Raw genomic sequence first — 17486 nt, forward strand, 5'->3', positions numbered from 1 at the left:
CAGCAATAACTTGAAGTAATCGTTTTCTGTACGACTATCAGGAATATTGGAGGAATTTTGGCCCAGTCTACTTTACAACGTTGCTTCAGTTCGTTGAGGTTTGTGGGCATTTGTTTATGCACAGCTCTCTTAAGGTCCAGCCACAGCATTTCAATCGGGTTGAGGTCTGGACTTTGACTGGGCCACTGCAACACCTTGATTCTTTTCTTTTTCAGCCATTCTCTTGTAGATTTGCTGGTGTGCTTGGGATCATTGTCCTGTTGCATGACCCAATTTCGGCCAAGCTTTAGCTGTCGGAGAGATGGCCTCACATTTGGCTCTAGAATACTTTGGTATACAGAGGAGTTCATGGTCGACGCAATGACTGCAAGGTTCCCAGGTTCTGTGGCTGCAAAACAAACCCAAATCATCACCCCTCCATCACTGTGCTTGACAGTTGGTATGAGGTGTTTGTTCTGATATGCTGTGTTTGTTTTTCGCCAAACGTGTCGCTGTGCATTATGGCCAAACATCTCCACTTTGGTCTCGTCTGTCCAAAGGACATTGTTCCAGAAGTGTTGTGGTTTGTTCAGATGCAACTTTGCAAACCTAAGCCATGCTGCCATGTTCTTTTTAGAGACAAGAGGCTTTCTCCTGGCAACCCTTCCAAACAAACCATACTTGTTCAGTCTTTTTCTAATTGTACTATCATGAACTTTAACATTTAACATGCTAATTGAGGCCTGTAGAGTCTGAGATGTAACTCTTGGGTATTTTGCCATTTCTCTTTGCATTGCACAGTCTGACCTTGGAGTGAATTTGCTGGGACGTCCACTCCTGGGAAGATTGGCAACTGTCTTGAATGTTTCCCACTTTTGAATAATCTTTCTCACTGTAGAGTAATGGACTTTAAATAGTTTGGAAATGGCTTTATAACCCTTCCCAGATTGATGGGCAGCAATAATTGCTTCTTAAAGATCATTGCTTATGTCTTTCCTCCTTGGCATTGTGTTAACACACACCTGAATGCTCCAGACACGCAAACTGCTAAAACTTCGTCTTTTATAGAGGTGGTCACACTTGCTGATGATCAATTAATCAAGGGCATTTGATTAGCAGCACCTGTCTGCTACTTAGCATCTTAATTCCTATGGAAGCAGTAAGCGTGTACTTACTTTTTCACACATGGCTTCTCCATTTTGGCTTTATTTTTGTTAAATAAATCATTACACGTGTAATATGTCATGTGTTGTTGTTCATCTGAGGTTGAATTTACCGAATTTTTAGACCTGCTAAGGAATAGATGATTATTATTATGTCCTGATATATAAAACCATAGAATTCAAAGAAAGTGTACTTTCTTTTTCACACAACTGTATATACTTTACATGGATCTGCATGGCAGTGATCAGTCTCTCTCACCGTGTCAAGGTTCTGGATCTGCATGGCAGTGATCAGTCTCTCACACTGTGTCAGGGTTCTGGATCAGCATGGCAGTGATCAGTCTCACACACTGTGTCAGGGTTCTGGATATGCATGGCAGTGATCAGTCTCACACACTGTGTCAGGGTTCTGGATCTGCATGGCAGTGATCAGTCTCTCACACTGTGTCAGGGTTCTGGATCTGCATGGCAGTGATCAGTCTCTCTCACCGTGTCAGGGTTCTGGATCTGCATGGCAGTGATCAGTCTCTCACACCGTGTCAGGGTTCTGGATCTGCATGGCAGTGATCAGTCTCTCACACACTGTGTCAGGGTTCTGGATCTGCATGGCAGTGATCAGTCTCTCACACTGTGTCAGGGTTCTGGATCTGCATGGCAGTGATCAGTCTCTCACACCGTGTCAGGGTTCTGGATCTGCATGGCAGTGATCAGTCTCTCACACACTGTGTCAGGGTTCTGGATCTGCATGGCAGTGATCAGTCTCTCACACTGTGTCAGGGTTCGGGATCTGCATGGCAGTGATCAGTCTCTCACACCGTGTCAGGGTTCTGGATCTGCATGGCAGTGATCAATCTCTCACACTGTGTCAGTGTGACGGTCGAGGGGGGCCAAGCCAGTAATAAAGGGGTCATCCCCATTAGGCACCCCCTTCAAGCGTCTGGGAAGTCAGGGGTTAACCAGAAATTGCACCACGCAGGTTACACTGGGAACCGGTCGGGAGGGCAAGGGTTAACGATGTATATGGCTATTACCCCTTGTTCCCTTTCCCCCCACTCGAGTAGCACCTGCCGGCACAGTCCCATAGGTCGCCATTGGATCTCCATACAAGTGAATGGAGATTGAGACAGTTTTGGCCCTTGTGACAAACGCCCCTCTTTTGTAGTGCTGACGTCTGTCTGGGTTCTTCCCGACACAGTCTTCTAGGGTTAATTATACAACAAACAGGATCATGCAAAGTATTATGCTGCTTAACTCAGGCTTCTGCCTGCTTTATTTTCATCCAAGTAAGGTACTGCAGCTTTAACATGTGTAGGTTAGAGGTACTCAGATACTTTCATTCAGCAGTTCACCCATTTCAGTGTTACAATATTTCCCACACTGTTATTTCAAGAAATAAAACCAAAATCATATAAGCAAATCCTATCCCTTTCAGGGATCTAACTACACATCAGAATTAGTCTCTCTAACAGCTGCTGGCCAACTAAACTGGTTCCCCAGCTTAAAACAATGCTCTCTCATTTAGAGACACAAGATACAGCACAGTCTTTTAGCAACAGCAGTAATCATTTGTTTTGTCTTATCTGTTCGTGGTGTCCAGGCAAATCCTCTGGTATTGTCATACGTGGAGAGGCCGTCAACCTCGATACAGGAGAGTAGCGACACCCCCAGCCCCCAGGCTCCAAGGAGAGAGAGTGAAATGCAAAACCTCTCTGCTCTAAATACCTGTGCATGTGATTAGAAGAGCAGGTGAGGGAGAACTAGAGCCATTGTAATCTGTGGTCTGGATTTTCCATCCAGCTGCCTGAGGTAATGGGAAGCTGTGGAACGGATCATTTGTAACTATTCCTGCACTTTCTGCTCTAAAATGGGGCAGAAAGCTGCCTAACATCTTTGGACTATGTCACATATCCCCCTCCCCAGCTCACACCTACTGGGGTGAGCGGCCATGGACCTCACTGGGGTGAGCGTCCTACCTGAAATACTTGAGCTAACTCCTCAGTACAACATTAAGTATTCACATGACACGAATATGAACTTCATTATATAATTTACCAACTGAAAGGTCCATCAACCCTGTATATTAATTTGTAGTTTAGCTACATTTTCAACACAGAGAACCAATATAACACTGTACCCTTGACAAAATGCTTATTCTAGAGGCCTAATATACCTTAACTACAATAGCTTATTTGCATAGTTAAGTGTCCGTGACATAGTCCACACGTGTAATAACAAAAAAAATATCGGTCAATTCCCCAAACACATTTTTTTTTTTTTTTTCTTTGACTTCCAGTCCATTACATTTCCTAACTTTATTTCATAGGCCGCTGCAAACTGCAAATGACTGGACTGTTTCTTTAGCTTCTGACGGAACTCTGGGCCCGGATAGTCTTTGTCTTTATATTGTGGCCCAGAGTGGCGAGATCCGGAAAAATTCAAGGCCAGCGTTGACCTTCGTCGCTTTTGATTTGCGACCTTTGAACCTTTATGGTACTTCTTACTGCCATGTATTTTCTCATGACCATCACTCACAGAGATTTGTGATTTTTCCTTTGGGGCAATTATATGGTATTTAGAAGATGAAGCACTGATTACCTGGAGCACCTTCACCTTGATGGGGCTCTCACTAACTCTGGCTGTACCCTGTGGCATTTTACCTTTGCAGCCGGCAGGCATGTAGTCTTGGACCTCTCTTTCCTGAGGTCTACATTTATTCAGGCGGAAGTACCGCTGGATAACCAGTGACGCATTTCTCAGGGTTTGATAGCGAATCCTGTTCTGTGTCATCCTAGTCAGAGACTGGATTTTTATAGTTGCTCCTTTCGTAATGAGGAACCTGTTTCGTACCATGCGGGCACGGTAGAATGATTGAAGAACACAGGCTGCTTTATTCCGGTGATTGAACACACGAATTTTCATCCCTCTGTAGGCAGCATGTAGGATGATAGTTGCGGCGCGTTTACGCCGATAATTTTCTCTTTCCCTTCTTCCTTGGATAAGAGCTTTGCAGTGCTTCTGAATTATTCTAATGCTTTTCTCCTTTTTCAAAATGTTAAGTTCCTCCACGAGAGAATTCTGTTTTGTGCATACATCTCGCAATTCTGTTCTCAGAGCGTCCATTTCTTCCTGGTGCTGGCTCTGAGTGTGCATCAGTGCTTCCTGCACTTCTAATTTTTCCTGAGTCAACTGTTTCTTTATTTTTTCTGCTTGGTCAGTCAAATCTGAATTTTCCAATTTCAGAGTCTCATTTTCTTGCTTTACAGTCTCTAACTCACTTAGGGCAATCTCATGGGTTTGCTTCAACATTCCCAGCTCTGTGTTCAGACCGTGGCCCTCCAGGCGCAAGTGTTGCACCTCTGTGCTGAGCGCATGAACCTCTTGTAGAGCCTTCCCGTATTTCTGTTTTAGGATAGCAATCAATTTGTCAGACTTAATCTGTTTTTCATCCATGGTGACAATTACGGTGTTGGCCTTTTCCAGACTAGTCGTCACCTCTTCCAGCTCACTCCGTAAGAGAGACTCTGTTTTCTTCAAAGCCTCGTGCTCTTGTAAAGCTGGAAGTATACACCTCTGTAACTCGGCGTTCGCTTCTCGCACCTTATTGTTAGATTCTTGCTCCTTCTTCCAACATTCTCGCTCCTTCACCAAATCCTGCCACAGGACTTCATAATTATGGCGGGCAGCTTGGAGTGCAGAAACCAAAGCCTCTTTATCCTGGTTCAAGGATTCAGCTTCCCTTTGCTCCTCCTTTTCCTTTGCCACTGTTCCCGTGACAATTCTGCCGATCACTCCGGTCTGCAGCACATCTCGGCGCCTTTCTGACGCATGTCCTGACAGCGCAGGTTCAAGTGGCTCGGTCACTTCCCCTGTGACTTGAGGGACAGTTTTCTTTTTCTTCTTCTTTCTTTTTGTTTTATTAGCTCCAGAGATATCAGTGGTACTGGGCACACGCTCACTGGTATCAGCTTCCACATCTTGCTTGCACACATAGGGCGTGGCTTGCTTTTGCAGCTGTTTGTCTTTGAAAATTTTGGGGCACACATCTTCCATGTGACCTACTTTATGACAGGCCCAGCATACTAAATTCATCTGTGGGTACGGCTCTCCTCCAGGGGCCACATACGAGTCATCATCATCATCATCATCATCATCATCGTATGGCCTGAAGGGACACTGTTTTTCATGATTATGTACATTACAAAACAAACATTTCACGTCGGCCATTTTAGAAACCCGGCAGGAACAATTTGCTAGCTGCAATTTCACTCCCTTCAGCAACTTGCATACAGCACTTGCTAGCTGCAAATTCACTCACTTCAGCAAAATGCATTAGCTTTACAAACAGCACTTGCTAGATGCAATTTTTTTTTTTTTTTCTCTTCTTCAGCAAAACATTTTGGTTTTCTGTTTGGGTTCAGGGTGCTATTGCATCCACACTTCGCACATTCTCTGTGTATGCTAGAAGCACAACTGATATACACAGTGGGACAGACTTCACTCATAGCATCTGTACTTTAGTTCAGCTCGGCGGCCATTTTAAACCCCCGCATTTATTTGCAAACCCACAGACTTTAGTGTCGACCCGCATTCTCCACCATATGTGACAAACGCCCCTCTTTTGTAGTGCTGACGTCTGTCTGGGTTCTTCCCGACACAGTCTTCTAGGGTTAATTATACAACAAACAGGATCATGCAAAGTATTATGCTGCTTAACTCAGGCTTCTGCCTGCTTTATTTTCATCCAAGTAAGGTACTGCAGCTTTAACATGTGTAGGTTAGAGGTACTCAGATACTTTCATTCAGCAGTTCACCCATTTCAGTGTTACAATATTTCCCACACTGTTATTTCAAGAAATAAAACCAAAATCATATAAGCAAATCCTATCCCTTTCAGGGATCTAACTACACATCAGAATTAGTCTCTCTAACAGCTGCTGGCCAACTAAACTGGTTCCCCAGCTTAAAACAATGCTCTCTCATTTAGAGACACAAGATACAGCACAGTCTTTTAGCAACAGCAGTAATCATTTGTTTTGTCTTATCTGTTCGTGGTGTCCAGGCAAATCCTCTGGTACTGTCATACGTGGAGAGGCCGTCAACCTCGATACTGGATGCAGGAGAGTAGCGACACCCCCAGCCCCCAGGCTCCAAGGAGAGAGAGTGAAATGCAAAACCTCTCTGCTCTAAATACCTGTGCATGTGATTAGAAGAGCAGGTGAGGGAAAACTAGAGCCATTGTAATCTGTGGTCTGGATTTTCCATCCAGCTGCCTGAGGTAATGGGAAGCTGTGGAACGGATCATTTGTAACTATTCCTGCACTTTCTGCTCTAAAATGGGGCAGAAAGCTGCCTAACATCTTTGGACTATGTCACACCCTATATCATGACCAGCCAGCAGATGGCGCCCGAGAGGATGAGCGGAGCTTCTCCATTCAAGTCAATGGAGGAGTTTTTTTTCCTATTGAGATGAATGGCGGAGCTCTGCCATTATAGTCTATGGCGGACTTTGCCCATAGGAATGCATGAGCGGAGTTCCGCCATTGTAAGTCATTTGGCGCCATGCATTCCTATGGCAAATTCTTAGAGTGCGCTCTCGAAGGATGAAGTGATACATTGTGGCGGAGCTGGGCGGATGCCAAAACCACTTCAAAGGCAGAGCTACAATCACTTAATGACTGTGGGAAGTAGCTCACGGTCAAGTTCAAAAAGTGTTACACTGCATAACTCCGGCCCCCGAAGGCGCCGGAGCGCCGGTTCATTTTGCCCCTAACTCCAGGGGACTTCCTCTCACGACCTATGTAGGGTCCGACCCTCGGGGGCCACGAGAAGAGGTCGCGCAAGCCGCGATGGTCTCCCCATGTAATCCCTATGGCGGCGGAGGTCCCATTGAATCTAATGGTACGAGTGAAAGGCAGTGATTTCTTTTAGCCTGTTGCGGAGAATCCTGCATTAAAGTTAATGGAAGGTTTTAGACTTGTTTTTATTATCTCCGGTTCTGGGGGTCGTGGAAGGCTGATATTTGGGCACTATGGCGAGTGTCCTGCGGCATGAGGACCTAGCAAATTTCAGCCCGCTCAGACCCACAGAACGGATTATTTTAATATATGTATGTTATTAAAATATTACTCTGCATCCCTGATATCTCAAAGCCCGCGAAAACTAGTGGCCCATGAGGTATGCTAATGGATAGGAGGTGACAGTGTGGCTACAGTAAGCCTATTGAAAAAAGGCTCCCCCACCCTGATTAAGTATTCTAGCGCGGAGAAGAGCAGGACATTAGTGAAGTGTTGTATTTCACACCTCCAGCCAGGGAGGCCCCGGCCCAGATGCCCAAATGCTAGACTCCTCAGCACCAGGTGGTGAGGGGGGGCCTGGTGGAGGCTCTCTGGCTGGACTGATGTGCACATGTGTCAACCTACCTGTGGGCAGGTACATTACTTTTTCCCACGTGAGGTGTCACTGGTTCATTTGGTCCAGGGATTGTGATCCAATCCCTGCAACCCAATGGTAGGGAATAGGAGCAGAATTCCATAAACATGGCTCTATTCCAAGTTGTTGTTCGTTTTGGTTCCTGTTGTATCTTGAACTGTGTCCTGTGTGATGAATTGCCAGTCTGCGGATTGCTTCATTTTGGCTCCTTCTCCATGTAAGTGATTAATATCTTTTCTGTTATTTGTATATTCTGTGTCCCCACCATCTTGTGGGAATAAAATTACTTCATTATACCGCACGTCTTATTTGATTCAAGCCAGAGATAAGAGAGGTTATTATTGTAACCTGGTGTGTATTATAACCCTGACACAAAGCTACCATGACAGTCAGGGTTCTGGATCTGCATGGCAGTGATCAGTCTCTCACACTGTGTCAGGGTTCTGGATCTGCATCGCAGTGATCAATCTCTCACACCGTGTCAGGGTTCGGGATCTGCATATCAGTGATCAGTCTTCCACACTGTGTCAGGGTTCGGGATCTGCATGGCAGTGATCAGTCTCTCACATTGTGTCAGGGTTCTGGATCTGCGTGGCAGTGATCAGTCTCTCACACTGTGTCAGGGTTCTGGATCTGCATGGCAGTGATCAGTCTCTCACACTGTGTCAGGGTTCTGGATCTGCATCGCAGTGATCAATCTCACACACCGTGTCAGGGTTCGGGATCTGCATATCAGTGATCAGTCTTCCACACTGTGTCAGGGTTCGGGATCTGCATGGCAGTGATCAGTCTCTCACACCGTGTCAGGGTTCTGGATCTGCGTGGCAGTGATCAGTCTCTCACACTGTGTCAGGGTTCTGGATCTGCATGGCAGTGATCAGTCTCTCACACCGTGTCAGGGTTCTGGATCTGCATGGCAGTGATCAGTCTCTCACACCGTGTCAGGGTTCTGGATCTGCATGGCAGTGATCAGTCTCTCACACACTGTGTCAGGGTTCTGGATCTGCATGGCAGTGATCAGTCTCTCACACTGTGTCAGGGTTCTGGATCTGCATGGCAGTGATCAGTCTCTCACACCGTGTCAGGGTTCGGGATCTGCATATCAGTGATCAGTCTTCCACACTGTGTCAGGGCTCTGGATCTGCATGGCAGTGATCAGTCTCTCACATCGTGTCAGGGTTCTGGATCTGCATCGCAGTGATCAGTCTCTCACACCGTGTCAGGGTTCTGGATCTGCATGGCAGTGATCAGTCTCTCACACCGTGTCAGGGTTCTGGATCTGCATGGCAGTGATCAGTCTCTCACACTGTGTCAGGGTTCGGGATCTGCGTGGCAGTGATCAGTCTCTCACACCGTGTCAGGGTTCGGGATCTGCATGGCAGTGATCAGTCTCTCACACTGTGTCAGGGTTCGGGATCTGCATGGCAGTGATTAGTCTCTCACACCGTGTCAGGGTTCGGGATCTGCATGGCAGTGATCAGTCTCTCACACCCTGTCAGGGTTCGGGATCTGCATGGCAGTGATCAGTCTCTCACACCGTGTCAGGGTTTTGGATCTGCATGGCAATGATCAGTCTCTCACACTGTGTCAGGGTTCGGGATCTGCGTGGCAGTGATCAGTCTCTCACACCGTGTCAGGGTTCTGGATCTGCATGGCAGTGATCAGTCTCTCACACTGTGTCAGGGTTCGGGATCTGCGTGGCAGTGATCAGTCTCTCACACCGTGTCAGGGTTCTGGATCTGCATATCAGTGATCAGTCTCTCACACTGTGTCAGGGTTCGGGATCTGCATGGCAGTGATCAGTCTCTCACACTGTGTCAGGGTTCGGGATCTGCATGGCAGTGATCAGTCTCTCACACCGTGTCAGGGTTCGGGATCTGCATGGCAGTGATCAGTCTCTCACACCGTGTCAGGGTTTGGGATCTGCATCGCAGTGATCAGTCTCTCACACCGTGTCAGGGTTCTGGATCTGCGTGGCAGTGATCAGTCTCTCACACCATGTCAGGATTCGGGATCTGCATGGCAGTGATCAGTCTCTCACACTGTGTCAGGGTTCGGGATCTGCATGGCAGTGATCAGTCTCTCACACTGTGTCAGGGTTCGGGATCTGCGTGGCAGTGATCAGTCTCTCACACTGTGTCAGGGTTTGGGATCTGTGCAGGCAGTGATCAGTCTCTCACACTGTGTCAGGGTTCGGGATCTGCATGGCAGTGACCAGTCTCTCACACCCTGTCAGGGTTCGGGATCTGCATGGCAGTGATCAGTCTCTCACACTGTGTCAGGGTTCTGGATCTGCATCGCAGTGATCAGTCTCTCACACCGTGTCAGGGTTCGGGATCTGCATATCAGTGATCAGTCTTCCACACTGTGTCAGGGTTCGGGATCTGCATGGCAGTGATCAGTCTCTCACACTGTGTCAGGGTTCTGGATCTGCATGGCAGTGATCAGTCTCTCACACTGTGTCAGGGTTCTGGATCTGCATCGCAGTGATCAATCTCTCACACTGTGTCAGGGTTCGGGATCTGCATATCAGTGATCAGTCTTCCACACTGTGTCAGGGTTCGGGATCTGCATGGCAGTGATCAGTCTCTCACACTGTGTCAGGGTTCTGGATCTGCATGGCAGTGATCAGTCTCTCACACTGTGTCAGGGTTCGGGATCTGCATATCAGTGATCAGTCTTCCACACTGTGTCAGGGTTCTGGATCTCCATGGCAGTGATCAGTCTCTCAAACCATGTCAGGGCTCTGGATCTGCATGGCAGTGATCAGTCTCTCACATCGTGTCAGGGTTCTGGATCTGCATCGCAGTGATCAGTCTCTCACACCGTGTCAGGGTTCTGGATCTGTGTGGCAGTGATCAGTCTCTCACACCATGTCAGGGTTCTGGATCTGCATGGCAGTGATCAGTCTCTCACACTGTGTCAGGGTTCGGGATCTGCGTGGCAGTGATCAGTCTCTCACACTGTGTCAGGGTTTGGGATCTGTGCAGGCAGTGATCAGTCTCTCACACCGTGTCAGGGTTCGGGATCTGCATGGCAGTGATCAGTCTCTCACACCGTGTCAGGGTTCGGGATCTGCATGGCAGTGATCAGTCTCTCACACCCTGTCAGGGTTCGGGATCTGCATGGCAGTGATCAGTCTCTCACACCGTGTCAGGGTTCTGGATCTGCATGGCAATGATCAGGCTCTCACACCGTGTCAGGGTTCTGGATCTGCATGGCAGTGATCAGTCTCTCACACTGTGTCAGGGTTCGGGATCTGCGTGGCAGTGATCAGTCTCTCACACCGTGTCAGGGTTCTGGATCTGCATATCAGTGATCAGTCTCTCACACTGTGTCAGGGTTCGGGATCTGCATGGCAGTGATCAGTCTCTCACACTGTGTCAGGGTTCGGGATCTGCATGGCAGTGATCAGTCTCTCACACTGTGTCAGGGTTCGGGATCTGCATCGCAGTGATCAGTCTCTCACACCATGTCAGGGTTCTGTATCTGCATGGCAGTGATCAGGCTCTCACACCGTGTCAGGGTTCGGGATCTGTGCAGGCAGTGATCAGCCTCTCACACCGTGTCAGGGTTCGGGATCTGCATGGCAGTGATCAGTCTCTCACACTGTGTCAGGGTTCGGGATCTGCATGGCAGTGATCAGTCTCTCACACTGTGTCAGGGTTCGGGATCTGCGTGGCAGTGATCAATCTCTCACACCCTGTCAGGGTTTGGGATCTGTGCAGGCAGTGATCAGTCTCTCACACAGTGTCAGGGTTCGGGATCTGCATGGCAGTGATCAGTCTCTCACACTGTGTCAGTGTTCGGGATCTGCGTGGCAGTGATCAGTCTCTCACACTGTGTCAGGTTTCTGGATCTGCATGGCAGTGATCAGTCTCTCACACACTGTGTCAGGGTTCTGGATCTGCATGGCAGTGATCAGTCTCTCACACTGTGTCAGGGTTCTGGATCTGCATGGCAGTGATCAGTCTCTCACACACTGTGTCAGGGTTCTGGATCTGCATGGCAGTGATCAGTCTCTCACACTGTGTCAGGGTTCGGGATCTGCATGGCAGTGGTCAGTCTCTCACACCGTGTCAGGGTTCTGGATCTGCATGGCAGTGATCAATCTCTCACACTGTGTCAGTGTGACGGTCGAGGGGGGCCAAGCCAGTAATAAAGGGGTCATCCCCATTAGGCACCCCCTTCAAGCGTCTGGGAAGTCAGGGGTTAACCAGAAATTGCACCACGCAGGTTACACTGGGAACCGGTCGGGAGGGCAAGGGTTAACGATGCATATGGCTATTACCCCTTGTTCCCTTTCCCCCCACTCGAGTAGCACCTGCCGGCACAGTCCCATAGGTCGCCATTGGATCTCCATACAAGTGAATGGAGATTGAGACAGTTTTGGCCCTATATCATGACCAGCCAGCAGATGGCGCCCGAGAGGATGAGCGGAGCTTCTCCATTCAAGTCAATGGAGGAGTTTTTTTTCCTATTGAGATGAATGGCGGAGCTCTGCCATTATAGTCTATGACGGACTTTGCCCATAGGAATGCATGAGCGGAGTTCCGCCATTGTAAGTCATTTGGCGCCATGCATTCCTATGGCAAATTCTTAGAGTGCGCTCTCGAAGGATGAAGTGATACATTGTGGCGGAGCTGGGCGGATGCCAAAACCACTTCAAAGGCAGAGCTACAATCACTTAATGACCGTGGGAAGTAGCTCACGGTCAAGTTCAAAAAGTGTTACACTGCATAACTCCAGCCCCCGAAGCCGCCGGTTCTTTTTGCCCCTAACTCTAGGGGACTTCCTCTCACGACCTATGTAGGGTCCGACCCTCGGGGGCCACGAGAAGAGGTCGCGCAAGCCGCGATGGTCTCCCCATGTAATCCCTATGGCGGCGGAGGTCCCATTGAATCTAATGGTACGAGTGAAAGGCAGTGATTTCTTTTAGCCTGTTGCAGAGAATCCTGCATTAAAGTTAATGGAAGGTTTTAGACTTGTTTTTATTATCTCCGGTTCTGGGGGACGTGGAAGGCTGATATTTGGCCACTATGGCGAGTGTCCTGCGGCATGAGGACCTAGCAAATTTCAGCCCGCTCAGACCCACAGAACGGATTATTTTAATATATGTATGTTATTAAAATATTACTCTGCATCCCTGATATCTCGAAGCCCGCGAAAACTAGTGGCCCATGAGGTATGCTAATGGATAGGAGGTGACAGTGTGGCTACAGTAAGCCTATTGAACAAAGGCTCCCTCACCCTGATTAAGTATTCTAGCGCGGAGAAGAGCAGGACATTAGTGAAGTGTTGTATTTCACACCTCCAGCCAGGGAGGCCCCGGCCCAGATGCCCAAATGCTAGACTCCTCAGCACCAGGTGGTGAGGGGGGCCCTGGTGGAGGCTCTCTGCTGGACTGATGTGCACATGTGTCAACCTACCTGTGGGCAGGTACATTACTTTTTCCCACGTGAGGTGTCACTGGTTCATTTGGTCCAGGGATTGTGATCCAATCCCTGCAACCCAATGGTAGGGAATAGGAGCAGAATTCCATAAACGTGGCTCTATTCCAAGTTGTTGTTCGTTTTGGTTCCTGTTGTATCTTGAACTGTGTCCTGTGTGATGAATTGCCAGTCTGCGGATTGCTTCATTTTGGCTCCTTCTCCATGTAAGTGATTAATATCTTTTCTGTTATTTGTATATTCTGTGTCCCCACCATCTTGTGGGAATAAAATTACTTCATTATACCGCACGTCTTATTTGATTCAAACCAGAGATAAGAGAGGTTATTATTGTAACCTGGTGTGTTTTATAACCCTGACACAAAGCTACCGTGACAGTCAGGGTTCTGGATCTGCATGGCAGTGATCAGTCTCTCACACTGTGTCAGGGTTCTGGATCTGCATCGCAGTGATCAATCTCTCACACCGTGTCAGGGTTCGGGATCTGTATATCAGTGATCAGTCTTCCACACTGTGTCAGGGTTCGGGATCTGCATGGCAGTGATCAGTCTCTCACATTGTGTCAGGGTTCTGGATCTGCATGGCAGTGATCAGTCTCTCACACTGTGTCAGGGTTCTGGATCTGCATCGCAGTGATCAATCTCTCACACCGTGTCAGGGTTCGGGATCTGCATATCAGTGATCAGTCTTCCACACTGTGTCAGGGTTCGGGATCTGCATGGCAGTGATCAGTCTCTCACACTGTGTCAGGGTTCTGGATCTGCATGGCAGTGATCAATCTCTCACACTGTGTCAGGGTTCGGGATCTGCATGGCAGTTATCAGTCTCTCACACTGTGTCAGGGTTCGGGATCTGCATGGCAGTGATCAGTCTCTCACACTGTGTCAGGGTTCGGGATCTGCATGGCAGTGATCAGTCTCTCACACCGTGTCAGGGTTCGGGATCTGCATCGCAGTGATCAGTCTCTCACACTGTGTCAGGGTTCGGGATCTGCATGGCAGTGATCAGTCTCTCACACTGTGTCAGGGTTCGGGATCTGCATGGCAGTGATCAGTCTCTCACACTGTGTCAGGGTTCGGGATCTGCATGGCAGTGATCAGTCTCTCACATCGTGTCAGGGTTCTGGATCTGCATCGCAGTGATCAGTCTCTCACACCGTGTCAGGGTTCTGGATCTGCGTGGCAGTGATCAGTTTCTCACACCATGTCAGGGTTCGGGATCTGCATGGTAGTTATCAGTCTCTCACACTGTGTCAGGGTTCGGGATCTGCATGGCAGTGATCAGTCTCTCTCACCGTGTCAGGGTTCTGGATCTGCATGGCAGTGATCAGTCTCTCACACTGTGTCAGGGTTCGGGATCTGCGTGGCAGTGATCAGTCTCTCACACTGTGTCAGGGTTTGGGATCTGTGCAGGCAGTGATCAGTCTCTCACACTGTGTCAGGGTTCGGGATCTGCATGGCAGTGATCAGTCTCTCACACCGTGTCAGGGTTCGGGATCTGCATGGCAGTGATCAGTCTCTCACACCCTGTCAGGGTTCGGGATCTGCATGGCAGTGATCAGTCTCTCACACCGTGTCAGGGTTCTGGATCTGCATGGCAATGATCAGGCTCTCACACCGTGTCAGGGTTCTGGATCTGCATGGCAGTGATCAGTCTCTCACACTGTGTCAGGGTTCGGGATCTGCATGGCAGTGATCAGTCTCTCACACCGTGTCAGGGTTCTGGATCTGCATATCAGTGATCAGTCTCTCACACTGTGTCAGGGTTCGGGATCTGCATGGCAGAGATCAGTCTCTCACACTGTGTCAGGGTTCGGGATCTGCATGGCAGTGATCAGTCTCTCACACCGTGTCAGGGTTCGGGATCTGCATGGCAGTGATCAGTCTCTCACACTGTGTCAGGGTTCGGGATCTGTGCAGGCAGTGATCAGTCTCTCACACTGTGTCAGGGTTCTGGATCTGCATGGCAGTGATCAGTCTCTCACACTGTGTCAGGGTTCGGGATCTGCATGGCAGTGATCAGTCTCTCACACTGTGTCAGGGTTCTGGATCTGCGTGGCAGTGATCAGTCTCTCACACCATGTCATGGTTCTGGATCTGCATGGCAGTGATCAGTTTCTCACACCGTGTCAGGGTTCGGGATCTGCATGGCAGTGATCAGTCTCTCACACCATGTCATGGTTCTGGATCTGCATGGCAGTGATCAGTCTCTCACACTGTGTCAGGGTTCGGGATCTGCATGGCAGTGATCAGCCTCTCACACTGTGTCAGGGTTCGGGATCTGCATGGCAGTGATCAGTTTCTCACACCGTGTCAGGGTTCGGGATCTGCATGGCAGTGATCAGTCTCTCACACTGTGTCAGGGTTCGGGATCTGCATGGCAGTGATCAGCCTCTCACACTGTGTCAGGGTTTGGGATCTGTGCAGGCAGTGATCAGCCTCTCACACTGTGTCAGGGTTCGGGATCTGCATGGCAGTGATCAGTCTCTCACACTGTGTCAGGGTTCGGGATCTGCATGGCAGTGATCAGTCTCTCACACTGTGTCAGGGTTCGGGATCTGTGCAGGCAGTGATCAGCCTCTCACACCGTGTCAGGGTTCGGGATCTGCATGGCAGTGATCAGTCTCTCACACTGTGTCAGGGTTCGGGATCTGCATGGCAGTGATCAGTCTCTCACACTGTGTCAGGGTTCGGGATCTGTGCAGGCAGTGATCAGCCTCTCACACTGTGTCAGGGTTCGGGATCTGCATGGCAGTGATCAGTCTCTCACACTGTGTCAGGGTTCGGGATCTGCATGGCAGTGATCAGTCTCTCACACTGTGTCAGGGTTCGGGATCTGAGCAGGCAGTGATCAGCCTCTCACACTGTGTCAGGGTTCGGGATCTGTGCAGGCAGTGATCAGCCTCTCACACTGTGTCAGGGTTCGGGATCTGCATGGCAGTGATCAGTCTCTCACACTGTGTCAGGGTTCGGGATCTGCATGGCAGTGATCAGTCTCTCACACCGTGTCAGGGTTCGGGATCTGCATGGCAGTGATCAGTCTCTCACACCGTGTCAGGGTTCGGGATCTGCATGGCAGTGATCAGTCTCTCACACTGTGTCAGGGTTCGGGATCTGCATGGCAGTGATCAGTCTCTCACACCGTGTCAGGGTTCTGGATCTGCATGGCAATGATCAGGCTCTCACACCGTGTCAGGGTTCTGGATCTGCATGGCAGTGATCAGTCTCTCACACTGTGTCAGGGTTCGGGATCTGCGTGGCAGTGATCAGTCTCTCACACCGTGTCAGGGTTCTGGATCTGCATATCAGTGATCAGTCTCTCACACTGTGTCAGGGTTCGGGATCTGCATGGCAGTGATCAGTCTCTCTCACCGTGTCAGGGTTCTGGATCTGCATGGCAGTGATCAGTCTCTCACACTGTGTCAGGGTTCGGGATCTGCGTGGCAGTGATCAGTCTCTCACACTGTGTCAGGGTTTGGGATCTGTGCAGGCAGTGATCAGTCTCTCACACTGTGTCAGGGTTCGGGATCTGCATGGCAGTGATCAGTCTCTCACACCGTGTCAGGGTTCGGGATCTGCATGGCAGTGATCAGTCTCTCACACCCTGTCAGGGTTCGGGATCTGCATGGCAGTGATCAGTCTCTCACACCGTGTCAGGGTTCTGGATCTGCATGGCAATGATCAGGCTCTCACACCGTGTCAGGGTTCTGGATCTGCATGGCAGTGATCAGTCTCTCACACTGTGTCAGGGTTCGGGATCTGCATGGCAGTGATCAGTCTCTCACACCGTGTCAGGGTTCTGGATCTGCATATCAGTGATCAGTCTCTCACACTGTGTCAGGGTTCGGGATCTGCATGGCAGAGATCAGTCTCTCACACTGTGTCAGGGTTCGGGATCTGCATGGCAGTGATCAGTCTCTCACACCGTGTCAGGGTTCGGGATCTGCATGGCAGTGATCAGTCTCTCACACTGTGTCAGGGTTCGGGATCTGTGCAGGCAGTGATCAGTCTCTCACACTGTGTCAGGGTTCTGGATCTGCATGGCAGTGATCAGTCTCTCACACTGTGTCAGGGTTCGGGATCTGCATGGCAGTGATCAGTCTCTCACACTGTGTCAGGGTTCTGGATCTGCGTGGCAGTGATCAGTCTCTCACACCATGTCATGGTTCTGGATCTGCATGGCAGTGATCAGTTTCTCACACCGTGTCAGGGTTCGGGATCTGCATGGCAGTGATCAGTCTCTCACACCATGTCATGGTTCTGGATCTGCATGGCAGTGATCAGTCTCTCACACTGTGTCAGGGTTCGGGATCTGCATGGCAGTGATCAGCCTCTCACACTGTGTCAGGGTTCGGGATCTGCATGGCAGTGATCAGTTTCTCACACCGTGTCAGGGTTCGGGATCTGCATGGCAGTGATCAGTCTCTCACACTGTGTCAGGGTTCGGGATCTGCATGGCAGTGATC

General features: G+C 49.5%; 1 protein-coding gene across 2 annotated transcripts in view; it reads left to right on the plus strand.

Moving 5' to 3' along the window:
- The window catches only part of LOC142503968 (coagulation factor XIII B chain-like), a 51039-nt gene that overhangs the window by 26440 nt on the left and 7113 nt on the right, over positions 1 to 17486 (plus strand). The gene's annotated exons all lie outside the window — the stretch shown is intronic.

This window comes from Ascaphus truei, chromosome 10 (genome assembly GCF_040206685.1).
Source record: "Ascaphus truei isolate aAscTru1 chromosome 10, aAscTru1.hap1, whole genome shotgun sequence".
In the NCBI taxonomy this organism is placed as follows: Eukaryota; Metazoa; Chordata; class Amphibia; order Anura; family Ascaphidae; genus Ascaphus; species Ascaphus truei.